A 23,308-nucleotide genomic window follows, 5' to 3' on the forward strand; every position below is an offset into this window, starting at 1 on the left:
TCTGTCCAAGTGACTCCCACAGTCCAGTGACTCTTCAGTCCAAGTTTGGTGGAGGTAAGTCCTTGGCTTCCCATGCTAGACCGCATCGCTGGGTACCACGTGATTTGCAGCTCCTCCGGCTCCTGTGCACTCTTCCAGGATTTCCTTCACGCACAGAAAAGCCTGGGTCCCCGACACTCTAACCTGCAGTGCACAACCTTCTGAGTTGTCCTCCGGCATCGTGGGACTCCCTTTTGTGACTTTGGGTGGACTCTGGTTCACTCTTCTTCCAAGTGCCTGTTCCAGTACTTCTGCAGGTGCTGCCTGCTTCTGTGAGGGCTCCTTTGACTTGCTGGGCGGCCACTCTGTCTCCTCATCCAAGTGGCAACATCCTGGTCCCTCCTGGGCCACAGCAGCATCCAAAAACCATAACCATGAACCTTGCAGCTGGCAAGGCTTGTTTGCAGTCTTTCTGCATGGGAATACCTCTGCAAGCTTCTTCACGACGTGGGACATCCATCCTCCAAAGGGGAAGTTCCTAGTCCTCTTCATTCTTGCAAAACACCAAGCTTCTTCGATCCGGTATCAGCTTCCTTGCACCCTCAGCTGGCATTTCCTGGGCTCCTGCCCACTCTCGACACTGTCATGACTCTTGGACTTGGTCCCCTTGTCTTACACGTACTCTCGTCTGGAAATCCATTGTTGTTGCATTGCTGGTGTGGTCTTCCTTGCAGAATTCCCCTATCACGACTTCTGTGCTCTCTGGGGAACTTAGGTGCACTTTACACCTACTTTTCAGGGAATTGGGGTGGGCTATTTTTCTAACCCTTACTGTTTTCTTACAGTCCCAGCGACCCTCTGCAAGCTCACATAGGTTTGGGGTCCATTCGTGGTTCGCATTCCACTTTTGGAGTATATGGTTTGTGTTGCCCCTATACCTATGTGCTCTCATTGCAATCTATTGTGACTGTACATTGCTTGCATTGCTTTCTATTGCTATTACTGCATATTTTTGGTATTGTGTACATATCTTGTGTATATTTGCTATCCTCATACTGAGGGTACTCACTGAGATACTTTTGGCATATTGTCATAAAAATAAAGTACCTTTATTTTTAGTATATCTGTGTATTGTGTTTTCTTATGATATTGTGCATATGACACCAGTGGTATAGTAGGAGCTTTGCATGTCTCCTAGTTCAGCCTAAGCTGCTCTGCTAAGCTACCTTTTCTATCAGCCAAAGCTGCTAGACACCTCTTCTACACTAATAAGGGATACCTGGACCTGGTGCAGAGTGTAAGTACCCCTTGGTACTCACTACAAACCAGGCCAGCCTCCTACATTGGTTGTGCAGCGGTGGGATAAGTACTTGCAACTGCTTACCACTTTGTCATTTTGTACTCTTCATAACAGAAAAATATACAAAACAAGTTCAGTGTATGTACACCTAACCAAAAAGTTTTGCTTTTCTTCTCTTACTCTATTGCTAAGTGCTGAAAAGTACCTCTAAACTTTCAAAAAGTTTCTGAAAAGTTGAAAAAGTGTGTTTTCTCTTTCTTAAAAAGTCCTGAAACTTTTTCTTTCTTTTTCTATCCCTTAAACTCTTTTCTATCATGTCTGGTACAGGTCAAACTCTGGATCTGGCCAGCACAGCTTATGACCACCTTAAGTGGAAAGGTGTAAGGAGTCTCTGCATTGATAGAGGTTTAGGGGTAGGGAAGAATCCTTCTAGAGAATTGTTGGTTAATATGCTCATTGAAAATGATAAGGCCTTAGCTGGCACATCAGGTGAGAGATTGGAATTTTGGTTCACACTCTGGGGTAGCCCCAGCAAAGGTGTTAGATGAGAATCTTCCCAACCTCCCCCTTAGCAGGCCACCTAGCATGGCTCGTACTAATGTGAGCTCTCATCACAGTAGGGATGTCATTCCTTTAGGCCAGGTTGTTAGAGTGCCATCTGTTAGGGACAGGTCTCCCTCTGTCCATTCACACCATCCTTCTGTGTCTAAGCATGCCCAAACCACCCACCCTGATGACAGAATGTTAGAAAGGGAACTCAATAGATTGAGAGTGGAAGAGTCCAAACTGAAGCTTAAACAGCAACAGCTGGCTCTAGACAGGGAAACTTTTGACTTAGAAAAAGAAAGGCAGAGGTTGGGGTTTGGACCCCATGGTGGCAGCAGCAGTATTACAGATAGTAATCCTGTAAAAGAGCATGATTCTATGAATCTGCACAAGATAGTTCCCCCTTACAAGGATGGGGATGACATTAACAAGTGGTTTGCTGCACTTGAGAGGGCCTGTGTTGTACAGGGGGTCCCTCAAAGGCAGTGGGCTGCTATCCTATGGCTATCCTTCAGTGGAAAGGGTAGGAATAGGCTCCTTACTGTGAAGGAAAGTGATGCCAATAATTTTACAGTTTTAGAGAATGCACTCCTAGATGGTTATGGCTTAACCACTGAACAGTACAGGATCAAGTTCAGAGAAACCAAAAACGAGTCTTCACAAGACTGGGTAGACTTTGTTGACCATTCAGTGAAGGCCTTGGAGGGGTGGTTACATGGCAGTAAAGTTTCTGACTATGAACGCCTGTATAACGTAATCCTGAGAGAGCATATTCTTAATAACTGTGTGTCTGATTTGTTACACCATTATCTAGTGGACTCAGATCTGACCTCTCCCCAAGAATTGGGAAAGAAGGCAGACAAATGGGTCAGAACAAGAGTGAACAGAAAAGTTCATACAGGGGGTGACAAGGATGGCAAGAAGAAGGATGGTAAGTCTTCAGACAAGGGTGGGGACAAATCTAAAAATGAGTCTTCATCAGGCCCACAAAAACACTCTGGTGGGGGTGGTGGGCCAAAATCCTCTTCCAATCAAGTAAAGAAACCATGGTGCTATTTATGTAAAGTAAAAGGCCATTGGACAACTGATGCCAGTTGTCCAAAGAAAAGCACCAAGCCTCCCACCACTACAACCCCTGCTGCTACACCTAGTGCCCCTAGTAATAGCAGTGGTGGTGGGAGCAAACCTACTAATAGCCAATACAAGGGAGTAGCTGGGCTCACTTTTGGTAATTTAGTTGGGGTTGGTCTTGTTAGGGAGGCCACAGAGGCTGTATTAGTCTCTGAAGGTGCCATTGATTTTGCCACCTTGGTTGCTTGTCCCCTTAACATGGATAAGTACAAGCAACTTCCCCTAATAAATGGTGTTGAGGTTCAGGCCTACTGGGACACAGGTGCCAGTGTTACCATGGTAATAGAGAAACTGGTCCACCCTGAACAACACCTACTTGGTCACCAGTACCAAGTGACTGATGCTCATAACAACACCCTTAGCCACCCCATGGCTGTTGTGAATCTCAACTGGGGGGGGGGGTTACTGGTCCAAAGAAAGTTGTGGTTGCCTCAGATTTACTGGTAGACTGTCTACTAGGGAACGATTTAGAGACATCAGCTTGGGCAGAAGTTGAGTTAGAAGCTCATGCAGCAATGCTGGGCATTCCTGGGCATATTTTTGCTTTGACAAGGGCTCAGGCCAAAAAGCAAAAAGGACAGGGTGACTTGGATCCTGGAAGAATGGACCAAGTGCTCCCTAAAGCTAGGGTTAGTAAAGGTAAAACACTATCTACTATCCCTCACTCTACAGTGGATTCAACTTCTGAGGAAGAAGAATTTCCACCCTGTGCAAAACCTACACCAGAGGAGCTGGAAGCAGACACTGCTGAGCTTTTGGATGAAGGGGGGCCTGCCAGGGAGGAGCTGAGTGTGGAACAGCATACCTGTCCCACACTAGAGGGTCTAAGACAGCAAGCTGTCAAACAAGCAGAAGGGGATGTCAGTGACTCTCACAGAGTTTACTGGGAGGACAACCTCTTGTATACTGAAAAAAGGGATCCAAAACCTGGAGCTGCCAGGAGACTGGTGATTCCTCAGCAATACAGAGGGTTCCTCCTCACTCTAGCCCACGACATTCCCTTAGCTGGGCATTTGGGGCAAATGAAAACTTGGGACAGGCTTGTCCCCTTGTTTCATTGGCCTAGAATGTCAGAGGACACAAAGGAATTTTGTAAGTCCTGTGAAACCTGTCAAGCCAGTGGCAAAACAGGTGGCACTCCAAAGGCACCCCTTATTCCGCTGCCTGTGGTTGGGGTTCCCTTTGAAAGGGTAGGGGTTGACATAGTTGGCCCCCTTGACTCTCCTACTGCTTCAGGGAATAGGTTTATCTTGGTGGTAGTGGACCATGCCACCAGATATCCTGAAGCAATTCCTCTAAGGACCACTACAGCTCCTGCAGTGGCAAAGGCCCTCCTGGGAATCTTTTCCAGGGTGGGCTTCCCAAAAGAGGTAGTATCAGACATGGGAAGCAATTTCATGTCTGCTTACTTAAAGGCCATGTGGAAGGAATGTGGTGTGACATACAAGTTCACACACCCTATCATCCACAAACAAATGGACTGGTTGAGAGGTTTAATAAAACTCTCAAAGGAATGATAATGGGACTCCCTGAAAAACTCTGCAGGAGATGGGATGTCCTGTTACCTTGCCTCCTTTTTGCTTACAGGGAGGTACCCCAAAAAGGAGAGGGCTTCAGCCCCTTTGAACTCCTATTTGGACACCCTGTAAGAGGTCCTCTAACACTTGTGAAGGAAGGTTGGGAACAACCTTTAAAAGCTCCTAAGCAAGACATAGTGGACTATGTACTTGGCCTAAGATCTAGGATGGCTGAGTACATGAAAAAGGCCAGTAAAAACCTTCAGGCCAGCCAAGAGCTCCAAACGCAATGGCCAGACCAGAAGGCTGTTCTGATTCAGTACCAACCAGGGCAGAAAGTGTGGGTCTTGGAGCCTGTGGCCCCAAGAGCACTCCAAGACAAATGGAGTGGTCCCCACATTATTGTTGAGAAAAAGGGAGAAGTCACCTACTTAGTTGACCTAGGCACTGCCAGGAGTCCCCTTAGGGTGCTCCATGTCAATCGGCTGAAACCCTACTATGACAGGGCTGATCTCACCCTGCTCATGGCAACAGATGAAGGACAGGAAGAAGAGAGTGACCCTCTCCCTGATCTTTTCTCTTCCTCAGAACAAGATGCTCTAGTGGAAGGTGTAGTTATGGCAGATTGTCTTACTGCTGAGCAGAAAGACCACTGCATAAATCTCCTGGGTCCGTTTTCTGAACTCTTTTCTACTGTGCCAGGCACCACTTCTTGGTGTGAGCACACTATAGATACTGGAGACAGCTTGCCTGTCAAAAGTAAGATCTATAGGCAGCCTGACCAAGTCAGGGACTGCAAAAAACAAGGGGTTCAGAAAATGCTTGAACTGGGAGTGGTTGAGCACTCTGACAGTCCATGGGCCTCTCCTGTGGTACTTGTACCAAAACCTCCTTCCAAAGATGGAAAGAAGGAAATGAGATGTTGTGTTGACTACAGAGGTCTCAAACAGGTAACTAAAACTGATGCTCACCCTATACCCAGGGCAGATGAGCTAATAGATACACTGGCATCTGCCAAGTATCTAAGCACCTTTGATTTGACTGCAGGGTATTGGCAGATCAAGTTATCAGAGGATGCTAAAGCAAAAACTGCATTTTCTACCATTGGAGGGCACTACCAATTCACAGTAATGCCTTTTGGGTTGAAAAATGCACCTGCCACTTTTCAGAGGTTGGTGAATACAGTCCTGCAAGGATTGGAGGCTTTTAGTGCAGCATATCTAGATGATATAGCTGTCTTTAGCTCCACCTGGGATGATCACCTGGTCCACCTGTGGAAAGTTTTGGAGGCCCTGCAAAAGGCAGGCCTCACTATCAAGGCTTTAAAGTGCCAGATAGGGCAGGGGAAAGTGGTTTATCTGGGACACCAGGTAGGTGGAGAACAGATTGCACCACTTCAGGGGAAAATCCAAACTATTATAGATTGGGTTCCCCCTACAACTCAGACTCAGGTGAGAGCCTTTTTAGGCCTCACTGGGTACTACAGGAGGTTCATAAAGAACTATGGCTCCATTGTAGCCCCTCTTAATGACCTCACATCTAAGAAAATGCCTAAAAAGGTATTATGGACAGCGAACTGTCAGAAAGCTTTTGAGGAGCTGAAGCAGGCCATGTGCTCTGCACCTGTCCTGAAAAGCCCCTGTTACTCCAAAAAATTCATTGTCCAAACTGATGCATCTGAATTAGGGGTAGGGGCAGTCTTATCACAACTTAATTCTGAGGGCCAGGATCAACCTGTTGCTTTTATCAGCAGGAGGTTGACCCCTAGAGAAAAGCGTTGGTGTGCCATAGAGAGGGAGGCCTTTGCTGTGGTCTGGGCACTGAAGAAGTTGAGGCCATACCTGTGTGGTACTCACTTCATTGTTCAGACAGACCACAAACCTCTACTTTGGCTAAAACAAATGAAAGGTGAAAACCCTAAATTGTTGAGGTGGTCCATATCCCTACAGGGAATGGACTATACAGTGGAACATAGACCTGGGAGTACCCACTCCAATGAAGATGGACTTTCCAGATATTTCCCTTTAGACAATGAAGACTCATCAGGTCATGGCTAGTCTTATTGTCCTTCGTTTGGGGGGGGGGGGGGTTGTGTAGGGAAGTACCATCTTGCCTGGCATGTTACCCCCATATTTCACTGTATATATGTTGTTTTAGTTGTATGTGTCACTGGGACCCTGCCAGCCAGGGCCCCAGTGCTCATACGTGTGCCCTGTATGTGTTTCCTGCGTTATGACTAACTGTCTCACTGAGGCTCTGCTTTCCAGAACCTCAGTGGTTATGCTCTCTCATTTTCTTTCCAAATTGTCACTAACAGGCTAGTGACCAATTTCACCAATTTACAATGGCATACTGGAACACCCTTATAATTCCCTAGTATATGGTACTGAGGTACCCAGGGTATTGGGGTTCCAGGAGATCCCTATGGGCTGCAGCATTTCTTGTGCCACCCATAGGGAGCTCTGACAATTCTTACACAGGCCTGCCACTGCAGCCTGAGTGAAATAACGTCCACGTTATTTCACAGCCATCTACCACTGCACTTAATTAACTTATAAGTCACCTATATGTCTAAACTTTACCTGGTAAAGGTTGGGTACTAAGTTACTTAGTGTGTGGGCACCCTGGCACTAGCCAAGGGGCCCCCACATTGTTCAGGGCAAATTCCCCGGACTTTGTGAGTGCGGGGACACCATTACACACGTGCACTATACATAGGTCACTACGTATGTATAGCTTCACAATGGTAACTCCGAATATGGCCATGTAACATGTCTAAGATCATGGAATTGCCCCCCCCAATGCCATCCTGGCATTGGTGAGACAATCCCATGATCCCACAGGTCTCTAGCACAGACCCGGGTACTGCCAAACTACCTTTCCTGGGGTTTCACTGCAGCTGCTGCTGCTGCCAACCCCTCAGACAGGTTTCTGCCCTCCTGGGGTCCAGCCTGGCTTGGCCCAGGAAGGCAGAACAAAGAACTTCCTCAGAGAGAGGGTGTTACACCCTCTCCCTTTGGAATAAGGTGTCAGGGCTGGGGAGGAGTAGCCTCCCCCAGCCTCTGGAAATGCTTTGATGGGCACAGATGGTGCCCATCTCTGCATAAGCCAGTCTACAGTGTTTCAGGGATCCCCCAGCCCTGCTCTGGCGTGAAACTGGACAAAGGAAAGGAGAGTGACCACTCCCCTGACCTGCACCTCCCCTGGGAGGTGCCCACAGCTCCTCCAGTGTGTTCCAGACCTCTGCCATCTTGGAAACAGAGGTGCTGCTGGCACACTGGACTGCTCTGAGTGGCCAGTGCCAGCAGGTGACGTCAGAGACTCCTTCTGATAGGCTCTTACCTCTGTTGCTAGCCTATCCTCCTTCCTGAGTAGCCAAACCTCCTTTTCTGGGTATTTAGGGTCTCTGCTTTGGGGAATTCTTTAGATAACGAATGCAAGAGCTCATCAGAGTTCCTCTGCATCTCTCTCTTCACCTTCTGCCAAGGAATCGACTGCTGACCGCGCTGGAAGCCTGCAAAACTGCAACAAAGTAGCAAAGACGACTACTGCAACTCTGTAACGCTGATCCTGCCGCCTTCTCGACTGTTTTCCTGGTGGTGCGTGATGTGGGGGTAGTCTGCCTCCTCTCTGCACTAGAAGCTTCGAAGAAATCTCCTGTAGGTCGACGGAATCGTCCCCCTGCAACCGCAGGCACCAAAGAACTGCATCACCGGTCCACTGGGTCTCCTCTCAGCACGACGAGCGAGGTCCCTTGAATCCAGCAACTCTGTCCAAGTGACTCCCACAGTCCAGTGACTCTTCAGTCCAAGTTTGGTGGAGGTAAGTCCTCGCCTCCCCACGCCAGACTGCATTGCTGGGAACCGCGACTTTTGCAGCTACTCCGGCCTCCGTGCACTTCCGGCGGAAATCCTTTGTGCACAGTCCAGCCTGAGTCCACGGCACTCTAACCTGCATTGCACGACTTCCTAAGTTGTCCTCCGGCGACGTGGGACTCCTTTGTGCGACTTCGGGTGAGCACCGTTTCATGCATCTTCGTAGTGCCTGTTTCTGGCACTTCTGCGGGTGCTACCTGCTGCTGAGAGGACTCCTTGTCTTGCTGGACGCCCCCTGTGTCCCCAAACGCAATTGGCGATATCCTGGTCCCTCCTGGGCCACAGCAGCATCCAAAAACCCTTACCGCACGATTTGCAGCTAGCAAGGCTTGTTGGCGGTCTTTCGGCGGGAAAATACTTCTGCACAACTCTCCACAGCGTGGGGGATCCATCCTCCAAAGGGGAAGTCTCTAGCCCTTGTCGTTCCTGCAGAATCCTCAGCTTCTACTGTCCAGTAGCAGCTTCTTTGCACCCACAGCTGGCATTTCCTGGGCATCTGCCCATCTCCGACTTACTTGTGACTTTCGGGACTTGGTCCCCTTGTTCCACAGGTACCCTCAACTGGAAATCCATCATTGTTGCATTGCTGGTTTGTGTCTTTCCTGCAGAATTCCCCTATCACGACTTCTGTACTCTTTGGGGAACTTTAGTGCACTTTGCACTCACTTTTCAGGGTCTTGGGGTGGGCTATTTTTCTAACCCTTACTATTTTCTAATAGTCCCAGCAACTCTCTACAAGGTCACATAGGTTTGGGGTCCATTCGTGGTTCGCATTCCACTTTTGTAGTATATGGTTTGTGTTGCCCCTATCCCTATGTGTCCCCATTGCATCCTATTGTAACTATACATTGTTTGCACTGTTTTCTAATACTATTACTGCATATTTTGGTATTGTGTACATATATCTTGTGTATATTTGCTATCCTCATACTGAGGGTACACTCTGAGATACTTTGGCATATTGTCATAAAAATAAAGTACCTTTATTTTTAGTATATCTGTGTATTGTGTTTTCTTATGATATTGTGCATATGACACTAGTGGTACTGTAGGAGCTTCACTCGTCTCCTAGTTCAGCCTAAGCTGCTCTGCTAAGCTACCATTATCAATCAGCCTATGCTGCTAGACACCCTATACACTAATAAGGGATAACTGGGCCTGGTGCAAGGTGCAAGTACCCCTTGGTACTCACTACAAGCCAGTCCAGCCTCCTACATTGGTTGTGCAGCGGTGGGATAAGTGCTTTGAGACTACTTGCCAATCTTGTCATTGTACTTTTCATAAGATAAAAATATACAAACAAGTTCAGTGTGTGTACACATAGCTAAAAAATTTAGCATTTCCTCTTTTCACTTCTTTCTAAAGTGCTGAAAAGTACTTCTAAACTTTCTAAAAGTTCTTAAAAGTTTAAAAAGTTTTTTTTCTGTCTTTCTAAAAGTTCTGAAAACTTTTTTCTCTTTGTCTATCACTTAAACTCTCTCTAAAAAAATGCCTGGCACAGGCCAAAATGTTGATCTGTCCAAACTTGCATATGACCACCTTAGCTGGAAAGGAGCAAGGAGTCTCTGTGTAGAAAGAGGTTTGAGTGTAGGGAAGAATCCTTCTTTGGAATTGTTGCTTAACATGCTTAGAGAACAAGATAAGGCCAAAGGGGCCACATCTGTTAAAAAAGTAGCTAATGGTTCCGAATCTGATCCAGGGCCTCCCCCAGGAAAAGATTCAGGAAAGAAACTTCCCAGCCTGCCCATTACTAGACAGTCTAGCATAGTTGGTACTGATGTGGAGGTAAACCATACAGAGAGTGTTGTCTCACATCATAGCAAGAGCATTCATTCTCACCACAGTAGAAGTGATGTTTCTGTTAGCCAAGCTGTTAGGGTGCCTTCTGTAAGGGACAGGTCTCCTTCTGTCCATTCTCACCATACTTCTGTGTCTAGGAATGTCCCTCCCACCCACCCTGATGACAGAATGTTAGAAAGGGAGCTCAATAGATTGAGAGTGGAGCAATCCAGACTGAAGCTTAAACAGCAACAGCTGGATTTAGATAGACAATCCTTAGAAGTAGAGAAGGAAAGACAGAAACTGGGTTTAGAAACCCATGGTGGCAGCAGCAGTATTCCCCATAGTCATCCTGCAAGAGAGCATGATTCAAGGAATCTGCACAAGATAGTTCCCCCTTATAAGGAGGGGGATGACATTAACAAGTGGTTTGCTGCACTTGAGAGGGCCTGTGTTGTACAGGATGTCCCTCAAAGGCAGTGGGCTGCTATCCTATGGCTATCATTTAGTGGAAAAGTTAGGGATAGGCTCCTTACCGTGAAAGAAAGTGATGCCAATAATTTTACAGTTCTGAAGAATGCACTCCTGGATGGTTATGTCTTAACCACTGAACAATACAGGATAAAGTTCAGAGAGACCAAAAAGGAGTCTTCACAAGACTGGGTTGATTTTGTTGACCATTCAGTGAAGGCCTTGGAGGGGTGGTTACATGGCAGTAAAGTTACTGATTATGACAGCCTGTATAACTTGATCCTGAGAGAGCATATTCTTAATAATTGTGTGTCTGATTCGTTGCACCAGTACATGGTGGACTCTGATCTGACCTCTCCCCAAGAATTGGGAAAGAAGGCAGACAAATGGGTCAGAACAAGGGTGAACAGAAAAGTTCACACAGGGGGTGACAAAGATGGCAATAAGAAGAAGGATGGTAAGTCTTCTGACAAGGGTGGGGACAATTCTAAAAAATGAGTCTTCATCAGGCCCACAAAAACACTCTGGTGGGGGTGGTGGGCCCAAATCCTCTTCCAATCAAAACAAAGAAAAGAAACCATGGTGCTATTTATGTAAAATAAAAGGCCATTGGACAACAGATCCCAGTTGTCCAAAGAAAAGCACCAAGCCTCCTACCACTACAACCCCTGCTGCTACACCTAGTGTCCCTACTAATAGCAGTGGTGGTGGGAGCAAACCTACTAACAGCCAATCCAAGGGAGTAGCTGGGCTCACTATTGGTAACTTAGTTGGGGTCGGTCTGATTAGGGAGACCACAGAGGCTGTGTTAGTCTCTGAGGGGGCTATTGATTTAGCCACCTTGGTTGCTTGTCCCCTTAACATGGATAAGTACAAGCAACTACCCCTAATAAATGGTGTTGAGGTTCAGGCCTACAGGGACACTGGTGCCAGTGTTACTATGGTAATTGAGAAACTGGTCCACCCTGAACAACACCTACTTGGTCACCAGTACCAAGTAACCAATGCTCACAACAACACACTTAGCCACCCCATGGCTGTTGTAAAGCTCAACTGGGGGGGGTTACTGGTCCAAAGAAAGTTGTGGTAGCCTCAGATTTACCTGTAGACTGTATACTAGGAAATGATTTGGAGACATCAGCTTGGTCAGATGTGGAGTTGGAGGCCCATGCAGCAATGCTGAGCATTCCAGGGCATATTTTTGCTTTAACCAGGGCTCAGGCCAAAAAGCAAAAAGGACAGGGTGACTTGGATCCTGGAACAATTGACCAAGTGCTCCCTAAAGCTAGAGCTAGTAGAAGTAAAGCACTACCTACTATCCCTCCCTCTACAGTGGATTCTACTTCTGAGGAAGAAGAATTCCCTCCCTGTGCAGAACCTACACCAGAGGAGCTTGAAGCAGACACTGCTGTGCTTTTGGGTGAAGGGGGGCCTGCCAGGGAAGAGCTGAGTGTGGCACAGCAGACCTGTCCCACATTAGAGGGTCTAAGACAGCAAGCTGTCAAATAGGCTAATGGGGATGTCAGTGACTCTCACAGAGTTTACTGGGAGGACAACCTCTTGTACACTGAGGCAAGGGATCCTAAACCTGGAGCTGCCAGGAGATTAGTGATTCCTCAGGAGTACAGAAAGTTCCTCTTGACACTGGCTCACGACATTCCCCTAGCTGGACATTTGGGGCAAATGAAAACTTGGGACAGGCTTGTTCCCTTGTTTCATTGGCCTAGAATGTCTGAGGACACAAAAGATTTTTGTAAGTCCTGTGAAACCTGTCAAGCCAGTGGCAAAACAGGTGGCACTCCAAAGGCACCCCTTATTCCACTGCCTGTGGTTGGGGTTCCCTTTGAAAGGGTAGGGGTTGACATAGTTGGCCCCCTTGACCCTCCTACTGCTTCAGGCAATAGGTTTATCTTGGTGGTAGTGGATGTAGGAGGCTGGACTGGCTTGTAGTCAGTACCAAGGGGTACTTGCACCTTGCACCAGGCCCAGTTATCCCTTATTAGTGTATAGGGTGTCTAGCAGCTTAGGCTGATAGATAATGGTAGCTTAGCAGAGCAGCTTAGGCTGAACTAGGAGACGTGTGAAGCTACTACAGTACCACTTAGTGTCATATACACAATATCATACGAAAACACAATACACAGTTATACTAAAAATAAAGGTACTTTATTTTTATGACAATATGCCAAAGTATCTTAGAGTGTACCCTCAGTGAGAGGATAGGAAATATACACAAGATATATATACACAATAGCAAAAATATGCAGTATAGTCTTAGAAAACAGTGCAAACAATGTATAGTTACAATAGGATGCAATGGGGAAACATAGGGATAGGGGCAACACAAACCATATACTCCAGAAGTGGAATGCGAACCACGAATGGACCCCAAACCTATGTGACCTTGTAGAGGGTCGCTGGGACTATTAGAAAATAGTGAGAGTTAGCAAAATAGCCCTCCCCAAGACCCTGAAAAGTGGGTGCAAAGTGCACTAAAGTTCCCCTAAGGACAAAATAGTCGTGTTAGAGGGAAAATGCAAGGAAAACACAAATCAGCAATGCAACAACGATGGATTCCTGACTGAGGGTACCTGTGGAACAAGGGGACCAAGTCCAAAAGTCACAAGCCACTCGGAGATGGGCAGATGCCCAAGAAATGCCAGCGGTTGGTGCAAAGAAGCTCTTACTAGGCTGAAGAACTGTGAATACTGCAGGAACGACAAGGGCTAGAGACTTCCCCTTTGGAGGATGGATTCCCCACCCCTTGGAGAGTCGTGCAGAAGTGTTTTCCCGCCGGATGGATGCCAACAAGCCTTGCTACACGCAAATCGTGCGTTTGGCGTTTTTGGACGCTGCTGGGGCCCAGGAGGGACCAGGAGGTCGCAAATTGGACCTGCAGAGAGAGGGGACGTCGAGCAAGACAAAGAGCCCTCACTGAAGCAGGTAGCACCCGGAGAAGTGCCAGAAACAGGCACTACGAGGATGCGTGAAACGGTGCTCGCCGAAGTTGCACAAAGGAGTCCCACGTCGCCGGAGACCAACTTAGAAAGTCGTGCAATGCAGGTTAGAGTGCTGTGGACCCAGGCTTGGCTGTGCACGAAGGATTTCCGCCGGAAGTGCACAGGGGCCGGAGTAGCTTGCAAAGTCACGGTTCCCAGCAATGCAGCCCAGCGAGGTGAGACAAGGACTTACCTCCACCAAACTTGGGCTGAAGAGTCACTGGACTGTGGGGGTCACTTGGACGGTGTCGCTGGATTCGAGGGACCTCGCTCGTCGTGCTGAGAGGAGACCCAAGGGACAGGTAATGCAGCTTTTTGGTGCCTGCGGTTGCAGGGGGAAGATTCCGTCGACCCACGGGAGATTTCTTCGGAGCTTCTGGTGCAGAGAGGAGGCAGACTACCCCCACAGCATGCACAAGCAGGAAAACAGTCGAGAAGGCGGCAGGATCAGCGTTACAGAGTTGCAGTAGTCGTCTTTGCTACTATGTTGCAGGTTTGCAGGCTTCCAGCGCGGTCAGCGGTCGATTCCTTATCAGAAGGTGAAGAGGGAGATGCAGAGGAACTCGGCTGAGCTCATGCATTCGTTATCTAAAGTTTCCCCAGAGACATAGACCCTAAATAGCCAGAAAAGAGGGTTTGGCTACCTAGGAGAGAGGAAAGGCTACTAACACCTGAAGGAGCCTATCACAAGGAGTCTCTGACGTTACCTGGTGGCACTGGCCACTCAGAGCAGTCCAGTGTGCCAGCAGCACCTCTGTTTCCAAGATGGCAGAGGTCTGGAGCACACTGGAGGAGCTCTGGACACCTCCCAGGGGAGGTGCAGGTCAGGGGAGTGGTCACTCCCCTTTCCTTTGTCCAGTTTCACGCCAGAGCAGGGGCTAAGGGGTCCCTGAACCGGTGTAGACTGGCTTATGCAGAATTTGGCACATCTGTGCCCAACAAAGCATTTCCAGAGGCTGGGGGAGGCTACTCCTCCCCTGCCTTCACACCATTTTCCAAAGGGAGAGGGTGTCACACCCTCTCTCAGAGGAAGTTCTTTGTTCTGCCATCCTGGGCCAGGCCTGGCTGGACCCCAGGAGGGCAGCTGCCTGTCTGAGGGGTTGGCAGCAGCAGCAGCTGCAGTGAAACCCCAGGAAGGGCAGTCTGGCAGTACCAGGGTCTGTGCTACAGACCACTGGGATCATGGAATTGTACCAACAATGCCAGGATGGCATAGAGGGGGCAATTCCATGATCATAGACATGTTACATGGCCATATTCGGAGTTACCATGGTGAAGCTACATATAGGTAGTGACCTATATGTAGTGCACGCGTGTAATGGTGTCCCCGCACTCACAAAGTTCAGTGAATTGGCTCTGAACAATGTGGGGGCACCTTGGCTAGTGCCAGGGTGCCCACACACTAAGTAACTTTGCACCTAACCTTTACCAGGTAAAGGTTAGACATATAGGTGACTTATAAGTTACTTAAGTGCAGTGTAAAATGGCTGTGAAATAACGTGGACGTTATTTCACTCAGGCTGCAGTGGCAGGCCTGTGTAAGAATTGTCAGAGCTCCCTATGGGTGGCAAAAGAAATGCTGCAGCCCATAGGGATCTCCTGGAACCCCAATACCCTGGGTACCTCAGTACCATATACTAGGGAATTATAAGGGTGTTCCAGTAAGCCAATGTAAATTGGTAAAAATGGTCACTAGCCTGTTAGTGACAATTTGAAAGTAATGAGAGAGCATAACCACTGAGGTTCTGGTTAGCAGAGCCTCAGTGAGACAGTTAGGCACCACACAGGGAACATATACATGCACACCTATGAGCACTGGGGCCTTGTGTGACAGGGTCCCAGTGACACATACATATAGGCCACAAACCTATGAGCACTGGGGTCCTGACCAGCAGGATCACAGTGACACATACCAACCATACTGAAAACATGGTGTTTTCACTATGAGCACTGAGGCCTGGCTATCAGGATTCCAGTGAGACAGTGAAAACAGTGACAAACACCCTGACATACACTCACAAACAGGCCAAAAGTGGGGGTAACAAGGCTAGAAAGAGGCTACCTTCTCACAGTGGACCATGCCACAAGATACCCTGAAGCTATTCCTCTTAGGACCACTACAGCTCCTGCTGTGGCAAAGGCCCTCCTGGGAATATTTTCCAGGGTGGGCTTCCCAAAAGAGGTGGTATCAGACAGAGGAAGCAATTTCATGTCTGCTTACTTGAAGGCCATGTGGAAGGAGTGTGGTGTGACTTACAAGTTCACTACACCCTATCATCCACAAACAAATGGACTGGTTGAGAGATTTAACAAAACTCTCAAAGGCATGATTATGGGTCTCCCTGAAAAACTCCACAGGAGATGGGATATCCTGTTGCCATGCCTCCTTTTTGCTGACAGGGAGGTACCCCAGAAAGGAGTGGGCTTCAGCCCCTTTGAACTTCTTTTTGGACACCCTGTTAGGGGTCCACTCACACTTGTCAAGGAGGGTTAGGAACAACCTCTAAAAGCTCCAAAGCAAGATATTGTGGATTATGTACTTGGCCTCAGATCAAGGATGGCTGAGTACATGAAAAAGGCCAGTAAAAACCTTCAGGCCAGCCAAGAGCTCCAGAAGCAATGGCATGACCAGAAGGCTGTTTTGGTTCAGAACCAACCAGGGCAGAAAGTGTGGGTCTTGGAGCCTGTAGCCCCAAGAGCACTCCAAGATAAATGGAGTGGACCCCACACAATTGTTGAGAATAAGGGTGAAGTCACCTACTTAGTTGACTTAGGCACTGCCAGGAGTCCCCTTAGGGTGCTCCATGTCAATCGCCTAAAACCCTACTATGACTGGGCTGATCTCACCCTGCTCATGGCAACTGATGAGGGACAGGAAGAAGACAGTGATCCTCTACCTGATCTCTTCTCTTCCACAGAACAAGATGCTCTTGTGGAAGGTGTTGTACTGGCAGATTGTCTTACTGCTGAGCAGAAAGACCACTGCATAAATCTCCTAGGTCAGTTCTCTGAACTCTTCTCTACTGTGCCAGGTACCACTTCTTGGTGTGAGCACACTATAGATACTGGAGACAGCTTGCCTGTCAAAAGTAAGATCTATAGGCAGCCTGATCATGTCAGGGACTGCATAAAACAAGAGGTGCAGAAAATGTTAGAACTGGGAGTGGTTAAGCACGCTGAAAGTCCATGGGCTTCTCCTGTGGTACTTGTACCAAAACCCCATTCCAAAGATGGAAAGAAGGAAATGCGGTTTTGTGTAGATTACAGAGGTCTCAACCAGGTAACCAAAACTGACGCTCACCCTATACCCAGGGCAGATGAGCTCATAGATACACTGGCATCTGCCAAGTATCTAAGCACTTTTGATTTGACTGCAGGGTATTGGCAGATCAAATTATCAGAAGATGCTAAAGCTAAAACTGCATTTTCAACCATTGGAGGACATTACCAAATTACAGTAATGCCTTTCGGTTTGAAAAATGCACCTGCCACTTTTCAGAGGTTGGTGAACACAGTCCTGCAAGTGCTGGAAGCTTTTAGTGCAGCATATTTGGACGATATAGCTGTCTTTAGCTCCAGTTGGGATGATCACCTGGTCCACCTATGGAAAGTTTTGGAGGCCCTGCAAAAGGCAGGCCTCACTATCAAGGCTTCAAAGTGCCAGATAGGGCAGGGGAAGGTGGTTTATCTGGGACACCTGGTTGGTGGGGAACAGATTGCACCACTACAGGGGAAAATCCAAAAAATTATTGATTGGGTTCCCCCCACTACTCAGACTCAGGTGAGAGCCTTCCTGGGCCTCACTGGGTATTACAGGAGGTTCATTAAGAACTATGGATCCATTGCAGCCCCTCTTAATGACCTCACATCCAAGAAAATGCCTAAAAAGGTATTATGGACAGAAAACTGTCAGAAAGCTTTTGAGGAGCTGAAGCAGGCCATGTGCTCTGCACCTGTCCTAAAAAGCCCTTGTTACTCTAAAAAATTCTATGTCCAAACTGATGCATCTGAATTAGGAGTAGCGGCAGTCCTATCACAACTTAATTCTGAGGGCCAGGATCAACCTGTTGCTTTTATTAGTAGGAGGTTGACCCCTAGAGAAAAGCGTTGGTCTGCCATTGAGAGGGAGGCCTTTGCAGTGGTCTGGGCACTGAAGAAGTTGAGGCCATACCTGTTTGGCACTCACTTCATTGTTCAGACAGACCACAAACCTCTACTTTGGCTAAAACAAATGGTGAAAACCCTAAATTGTTGAGGTGGTCCATATCCCTACAGGGAATGGACTATACAGTGGAACATAGACCTGGGAGTAGCCACTCCAATGCAGATGGACTCTCCAGATATTTCCACTTAGACAATGAAGACTCATCAGGTCATGGCTAGTCTTATTGTCCTTCGTTTGGGGGGGGGGGGGGGTTGTGTAGAAAAGTACCATCTTGCCTGGCATGTTACCCCCAATTTTCACTGTATATATCTTGTTTTAGTTGTATGTGTCACTGGGACCCTGCCAGCCAGGGCCCCAGTGCTCATAAGTGTGCTTGAATGTGTTACCTGTGTAGTGACTAACTGTCTCACTGAGGCTCTGCTATCCAGAACCTCAGTGGTTATGCTCTCTCATTTCTTTCAAATTGTCACTAACAGGCTAGTGACCAATTTTACCAATTTACATTGGCTTACTGGAACGCCCTTATAATTCCCTAGTATATGGTACTAAGGTAGCCAGGGTATTGGGGTTCCAGGAGATCCCTATGTGCTGCAGCATTTCTTTTGCCACCCAAAGGGAGCTCTGACCATTCTTACACAGGCCTGCCACTGCAGCCTGAGTGAAATAACGTCCACGTTATTTCACAGCCATTTTACACTGCACTTAAGTAACTTATAAGTCACCTATATGTCTAACCTTTACCTAGTAAAGGTTAGGTGCAAAGTTACTTAGTGTGAGGGCACCCTGGCACTAGCCAAGGTGCCCCCACATTGTTCAGGGCCAATTCCCCGGACTTTGTGAGTGCGGGGACACCATTACACGTGTGCACTACATATAGGTCACTACCTATATGTAGCTTCACAATGGTAACTCCGAATATGGCCATGTAACATGTCTATGATCATGGAATTACCCCCTCTATGCCATCCTGGCATAGTTGGCACAATCCCATGATCCCAGTGGTCTGTAGCACAGACCCTGGTACTGCCAAACTGCCTTTCCTGGGGTTTCACTGCAGCTGCTGCTGCTGCCAACCCCTCAGACAGGTTTCTGCCCTCCTGGGGTCCAGCCAGGCTTGTCCCAGGATGGCAGAACAAAGGACTTCCTCTGAGAGAGGGTGTTACACCCTCACCCTTTGGAAAATGGAATGAAGGCAGGGGAGGAGTAGCCTCCCCCAGCCTCTGGAAATGCTTTCATGGGCACATTTGGTGCCCATTTCTGCATAAGCCAGTCTACACCGGTTCAGGGACCCCTTAGCCCTGCTCTGGCGCGAAACTGGACAAAGGAAAGGGGAGTGACTACTCCCCTGACCTGCACCTCCCCTGGGAGGTGTCCAGAGCTCCTCCAGTGTGCTCCAGACCTCTGCCATCTTGGAAACAGAGGTGCTGCTGGCACACTGGACTGCTCTGAGTGGCCAGTGCCACCAGGTGACGTCAGAGACTCCTTCTGATAGGCTCCTTCAGGTGTTGCTAGCCTATCCTCTCTCCTAGGTAGCCAAACCCTCTTTTCTGGCTATTTAGGGTCTCTGTCTTTAGGGATTCCTCAGATAACGAATGCAAGAGCTCATCAGAGTTCCTCTGCATCTCTCTCTTCACCTTCTGCCAAGGAATCGACTGCTGACCGCGCTGGAAGCCTGCAAAACTGCAACAAAGTAGCAAAGACGACTACTGCAACTCTGTAACGCTGATCCTGCCGCCTTCTCGACTGTTTTCCTGGTGGTGCATGCTGTGGGGGTAGTCTGCCTCCTCTCTGCACTAGAAGCTAAGAAGAAATCTCCCGTGGGTCGACGGAATCGTCCCCCTGCAACCGCAGGCACCAAAGAACTGCATCACTGGTCCCCTGGGTCTCCTCTCAGCACGACGAGCGAGGTCCCTTGAATCCAGCAACTCTGTCCAAGTGACTCCCACAGTCCAGTGACTCTTCAGTCCAAGTTTGGTGGAGGGAAGTCCTTGCCTCCCCACGCCATACTGCATTGCTGGGAACCGCGACTTTTGCAGCTACTCCGGCCTCCGTGCACTTCCGGCAGAAATCCTTTGTGCACAGTCCAGACTGGGTCCACGGCACTCTAACCTGCATTGCACGACTTCCTAAGTTGTCCTCCGGCGATGTGGGACTCCTTTGTGTGACTTCGGGTGAGCACCGTTTCACGCATCCTTGTAGTGCCTGTTTCTGGCACTTCTGCGGGTGCTACCTGCTGCTGAGAGGGCTCCTTGTCTTGCTCCCCTCTGTCCCCAAACGCAATTGGCGACATCCAGGTCCCTCCTGGGCCACAGCAGCATCCAAAAACCTTTACCGCACGATTTGCAGCTAGCAAGGCTTGTTGGCGGTCTTTTGGCGGGAAAACACTTCTGCACGACTCTCCACGGCGTGGGGGATCCATCCTGCAAAGGGGAAGTCTCTAACCCTTGTCGTTCCTGCAGAATCCTCAGCTTCTACTGTCCAGTAGCAGCTTCTTTGCACCCACAGCTGGCATTTCCTGGGCATCTGCCCATCTCCGAGTTACTTGTGACTTTTGGGACTTGGTCCCCTTGTTCCACAGGTACCCTCGACTGGAAATCCATCATTGTTGCATTGCTGGTTTGAGTCTTTCCTGCAGAATTCCCCTATCACGACTTCTGTGCTCTTTGGGGAACTTTAGTGCACTTTGCACTCACTTTTCAGGGTCTTGGGGTGGGCTATTTTTATTTATTTATATATTGTGTACATATATCTTGTGTATATTTGCTATCCTCATACTGAGGGTACTCACTGAGATACTTTAGCATATTGTCATAAAAATAAAGTACCTTTATTTTTAGTATATCTGTGTATTGTGTTTTCTTATGATATTGTGCAAGTGACACTAGTGGTACTGTAGGAGCTTCACTCGTCTCCTAGTTCAGCCTAAGCTGCTCTGCTAAGCTACCATTATCTATCAGCCTAAGCTGCTAGACACCCTATACACTAATAAGGGATACCTGGGCCTGGTGCAAGGTGTAAGTACCCCTTGGTACTCACTACAAGCCAGTCCAGCCTCCTAAAGGATGCAGTGGGAGTGGCCATGAGTCACATCAAATCCGAGAACCGCTGGAAATGAAACATGTCTTCTCCCCTGTCTTGATCAAATTGTGGGAAGAACAAAATTCTTGGGGGCTGTAGGACTAAACTATTAAGACAATCATCGCTCCGCACGATGGGGGGGATTCTGTTGGATGCATTTACCATGAGATTAAGCAGCATATTTACAAGGCCTTTGCCCCACTGTTGCGTCACAAACTTTCAAAAGCTATTTATGCGGCCACTTTGCGTGGCTTTGAATGGCCTCAGAGATATGGAGTAAGGCAATGCAGCCCAAATCTCTGCGTTCCTTGCTTTGCACAAGAGAGGCGCTCGATGGGCATTGTGATACGGGCGCAACAAGAAGAAATACCTTTATTTCTGCTCGTTTTTCTTCTTTCTAAATGTGCTGCAGGCTGCAGCACACACAGGAAGAGGAACACGCCTCCCAGGATTGTTTTTGTGCAGGAAGGTGTTCCCACAACGCAGACATCCTTGCACCATGTCCGAAGGTGCCTGCGTGGGTGCTAGGCTGCTATGTACGGCACCAGCGCACGGGAGAGAACAGGAATGTACTGAGTGTAAATGACATGCACATTCACGCCCTCTCCCGTTGTCGCAGGAAGGTGACCTGCTGAGCCGCTCTGCGCCAAATCCCCATGAATCTGGGCCTGAGACTGAAGAAGCCCCGCAGTATCCAGGGTGAACCCTCACACCCCTTCTCCTGCTTTATCCCCCACAGGCAGTGCGGGTCCTGCGAGGGAGGAATGCCCCAGTGTGCGTGGGTGGAAACCAGAGTGCCACCTACTGGGTGGAACCTGAGCTGAAGGTAAGTCTGGCCCTCGGACTGGCTGTTGGAATCCACACACTGCCCTGGGGTACGGTGAGGTGGGGTACCTCGAAATAAGGTCTGACTTGTGCTTGTGTTCTCTCAGGCTTTAACCATCAATGCACACTCCTAACTTCCGGCTACACTGCTCTGACGGCTGCCTAAACCCTCCAGTGACAGGCACTTGTGTCCTGAGTGACGGGATCACACCTGAAAAACCTGTCCCTCTGCTCCCCGGGCTGTCCCCACACAGGGCTCACAAACACAGGAGAGACACAAACACAACAGGGAGGCGTCCACCCAGCAGTCACGGCAGCAGAGGGCACCCTCCACACACTGGCGTGCACACGTTATCATTACATAGAGTTAGCATGGTCATACTACACATACACGCCGCACGCTCACACATACATCACACATAACAACCACACTAATCACGTGGAGACGTCACACCCTGACATCACACACGGGCATCACACACTGATATTCCACACACACATAACGCAAAGGCGTCACACAAAGCGGTCTCACATAGGAGTCACACACAGGCCTCACATATAAGCCCACACACAGGTGTCACACACAGGTGTCACGGCAGCAGAGGGCACCCTCCGCACACTGGCGTGCACACATGTTATCATTACATACAGTTAGCATGGTCATACTACACATACACGCCGCACGCTCACACATACATCACACATAACAACCACACTAATCACGTGGAGACGTCACACCCTGACATCACACACGGGCATCACACACTGATATTCCACACACACATAACGCAAAGGCGTCACACAAAGCGGTCTCACATAGGAGTCACACACAGGCCTCACATATAAGCCCACACACAGGTGTCACACACAGGTGTCACGGCAGCAGAGGGCACCCTCCACACACTGGCGTGCACACATATCATTACATAGAGTTAGCATGGTCATACTACACATACACGCCGCACGCTCACACATACATCACACATAACAACCACACTAATCACGTGGAGACGTCACACCCTGACATCACACACGGGCATCACACACTGATATTCCACACACACATAACGCAAAGGCGTCACACAAAGCGGTCTCACATAGGAGTCACACACAGGCCTCACATATAAGCCCACACACAGGTGTCACACACAGGTGTCACGGCAGCAGAGGGCACCCTCCGCACACTGGCGTGCACACATGTTATCATTACATACAGTTAGCATGGTCATACTACACATACACGCCGCACGCTCACACATACATCACACATAACAACCACACTAATCACGTGGAGACGTCACACCCTGACATCACACACGGGCATCACACACTGATATTCCACACACACATAACGCAAAGGCGTCACACAAAGCGGTCTCACATAGGAGTCACACACAGGCCTCACATATAAGCCCACACACAGGTGTCACACACAGGTGTCACGGCAGCAGAGGGCACCCTCCACACACTGGCGTGCACACATATCATTACATAGAGTTAGCATGGTCATACTACACATACACGCCGCACGCTCACACATACATCACACATAACAACCACACTAATCACGTGGAGACGTCACACCCTGACATCACACACGGGCATCACACACTGATATTCCACACACACATAACGCAAAGGCG

The 23,308-nt window shown here is 48.6% G+C and overlaps 1 protein-coding gene across 1 annotated transcript in view; it reads right to left on the reverse strand.

Annotated features, from left to right (window-relative positions):
* The window catches only part of LOC138283065 (lymphocyte antigen 6E-like), a 297,207-nt gene that overhangs the window by 198,850 nt on the left and 75,049 nt on the right, over window positions 1-23,308 (reverse strand). The window lies entirely within an intron of this gene.

Source organism: Pleurodeles waltl, chromosome 2_2 (assembly GCF_031143425.1).
Source record: "Pleurodeles waltl isolate 20211129_DDA chromosome 2_2, aPleWal1.hap1.20221129, whole genome shotgun sequence".
NCBI lineage: Eukaryota > Metazoa > Chordata > Amphibia > Caudata > Salamandridae > Pleurodeles > Pleurodeles waltl.